Genomic DNA, 3,287 nt, shown 5'->3' with positions numbered 1-3,287 from the left:
TGTTCAAATAGGAATGATCCATGCTGCTTCGGTTCAACCATCCCAACCTGGTTAACTTGATAGGCTTGTGCTTCAAAAATGGTGTGCAAATCATTGTATTTGAGTTCATCTCGAATGGAAGTCTTTATGATCGAGTGCACAAATACAGCAAGAATTCATCAACTCCACTATTGTGGTCATCTCCAATGAACATTGCACTTCAGATTACATTGGCTTTGTAGTACCTACATGTAGATGTTGAGCCTCTTGTGTTGCACCATGATGTCAAATCTACCAATGTCCTACTTATAGATGACAACCATGCCAAGCGTGCAGATTTTGGCCTATGAAACTAGGACATAGAGATAGCTGGGCTACACCAACACCAATTAAAAATAGCTATGGTTACACTGATCCATAATATATCAGAATAAAGGATGCACAGAAAGTGTTTGACAAAATGTAAGAGTGGGATACTATGTTGTGGAACACCTTGCTCTCAAGTTATGCTTATAATGGCCATATGCAGGAAGTAATGAGAATCATTCATAGAATACCCAAACCAAATCTGTTCTTGTGGATCATATTAGTTGATGGATTTGGAGAGAATGGAATGGTTAAAGAGGCTCTAAATTTCTTTCAGAAGATGTTGAAATGATGTGTGGTCTCATGGAATGCAATAGTTTCAAGGCATACACAGAATGGGAACTTCAGTGAAGCATTGCAAATCTTTCAATAGATGCAAATGATCAGAATGAAACCAATTGGAGTGACATTTGTGAGTGTCCTTACCACATGTGCTAATTTGGCAGCCCTAAAACATGGGAAGGCTATTCATGATGACATAATCAAAAGTGGGTTTGATTTCAACACTCTTGTTAGAACTTCCTTAGTAGACATGTATGCAAAATGTGGAAGTGTAGAAGATGTACAGATTGTGTTTGACAATATGCCTGTTTGCGACATGGTCTCATGGAATGCAATCATTGTAGGGAAAGCTATTCATGGGTTTGGGAAGGAAGCCTTGGATGTATTTGAGAAGATGATGAAATCTTTAAACATGAAACCATGTCAGATCACATTCATTAGAGTTCTTTTAGCTTGCTGGCATGCAGGGTTCATGGATGAGGGCTGGAAGTACTTCAATTCTATGAACGAATACTATAATGTGACTACTGTGATAGAACACTATTGTTGCATGGTTGATCTCTTTGGTTGTGTTGGTTATTTGTACAAGGCATACAAATTGATTACTAATATGTGAGTAAATCCTAATGCTACTGTATGGGCATCTTTGCTGGCTTCTTGTAGAATATGTTCCAATATAGAATTAGGAGAATGTGTGGAAGAATTCTTGTTTTAGTTAGATACTAAAAGTCCAAGGAATTATGTTATTTTGTCCAACACATATGTAGCAGCTAACAGGTGGATATGATAATGGCTCATCAAAATCAGTCCCAAAGGATTGAAAATTCTATAACCTATATCAATGGGAAAACAAGGTTGTAGTATCACTATCAAGACTATAGTTAGTGCATGAGCAATTGAGGTTGTGAATGATTGTTTCTTTGTGAACATGGCGATGATCATGAAGAAGAGTCTGTATCAAATAACTCAACAAATCAATGATTCGATCAACTAAAGACATGTTCCAAGCCCTACATTTTAGTTAGTAATCTTTGTCATTTAAGGTTAATTTTGCGGAGGTTAATTAACCTCACCCAAATCACATATTTGGGGGGTAGTTACTAACCATAGAAAGGTCGTTATTAACCTCTATGTCTATATAAGGGCTCTTTTGGGATTTGTAAAAAGGACTTTTTTTGTTTTAAATAAGGAAACAATATGATGAAGTTTTCATCAAGAGATAAATTTTGGAAAGTATGTACAATTTTTATCTCTGAAATTGAAAAATCTCTATTATCTTCTTGGTGCAAGGAAATGAAATGAGATGTGCTCTTGATTTCTTGTTCTAAAATCAAAATAGTTGCAGTTGTAGTAGACATTCTCATGGTACTGTATGAGTGTTTATGAATAGTAAATGTGCTTGGTAATATTGGTTACTTTCAAGCATAGTTCTTGATCACCTTTGTTATCATTCTTATTTACCCAAGAAAGTTGTGAGGTCATGTGGTGTATTTGTCCTGAATGACTTTCTCTTGATCTTTGAAGTTTTAGATTCTTTATTTGAAAACCTTTAAAAATTTATATTTTACGAAGGAGTTGCCCCTTTAAACAGAGAGGAAGGTTGCATACCAAAGGCCTATCCAACTATTGGAGACATCAATTTTCCACACACTCCGTTGGGAAAATTCTATCGTGAAAAATCTATTTACCAACTGATTTTTGGCAACTCTGCTGGGGAGACTGAACAAGAAAGATTGATAGTCACTTATAATGAAGCACAATGGTACTACTACATGAGAACATTTTTCCAGTTCTCCAACTGAACCTCAGCTTTCAAGACACCCAGGAGGATATCATTTTAGACTTGAATACTCTAGCCTAGAGGTGTAGATGAAGTACACAACAATAGCATCAAGTAAATCAAGTTCTTGAAGAAGAAGAAGAGTTCAGGGAAATCTTGTGAAGAGCTCCTATTGGTCAAAATGTTGTAGTCATTGAAAGAATAGTGGTCATTCTAAGAAGAAATAGATAGAATCTTGGTCACATTCAAGGGAAAATAAATAATAATGACTAAGCTAGCTGATAAACCATACACCTGGGTAGATAGACAAAAGGGCTTTGTAGACGAAGATTGTGAAGCCCTTAGGAACTTATATTTCAAGCCAGTTACTCCTCAGAAGAAAAAGAACGTTAAGTCTATTAGTAGATCATCTTCACCACCTAAGGCTACTATTTCTCTTGCAGCCTTTCAAGCTTTGATTCTTCCAGGTACCCTTGTACCTCTAACCATAAATTTGCAGCCTTTGAACATCATTTTCTAGGCTATGGCACATCAAGCACCACAGCCACCAATCCCATGGGGAGATGCTATTGGTCCTTTAGCTTTAGGGAACCAATTATATGACATGCCTATTGGCTCCTAAAAGATTCTTCCTAAGTTTTCTAGCGATGAGAAAGTTACCACTGATGAACACATCAGTGAATTCGTTATGGCAAGCAATGTTCTTGCAATTCTACATGAAGATGTTTCTATTCCTCTTTTTGTTGAAACACTTACTGAAGTTGTAACTAAATGGTTTGGTTAGCTACCAGCTAGATCAATTACTTCATGGGTAACCTTGATTCAAGCTTTTGAGAGGATATTTAAAACCGCTAAGGATGAACATTTTCTCCTTTCCTAG

General features: G+C 36.4%; 1 pseudogene; it reads left to right on the top strand.

Moving 5' to 3' along the window:
- The first annotated feature begins 733 nt into the window (after nucleotides 1-733).
- Nucleotides 734-1,243, top strand: LOC149556124 (putative pentatricopeptide repeat-containing protein At3g23330 pseudogene; annotated as a pseudogene).
- The last annotated feature ends 2,044 nt before the right edge of the window (nucleotides 1,244-3,287 follow it).

The sequence above is a fragment of the Cupressus sempervirens genome, chromosome 5 (genome assembly GCF_028749045.1).
Source record: "Cupressus sempervirens isolate cs-2001-9-10 chromosome 5, ASM2874904v1, whole genome shotgun sequence".
NCBI lineage: Eukaryota > Viridiplantae > Streptophyta > Pinopsida > Cupressales > Cupressaceae > Cupressus > Cupressus sempervirens.
The sequence above is the reverse complement of the archived record's forward strand: the minus strand, read 5'-3'. Positions and strand labels throughout refer to the sequence as shown.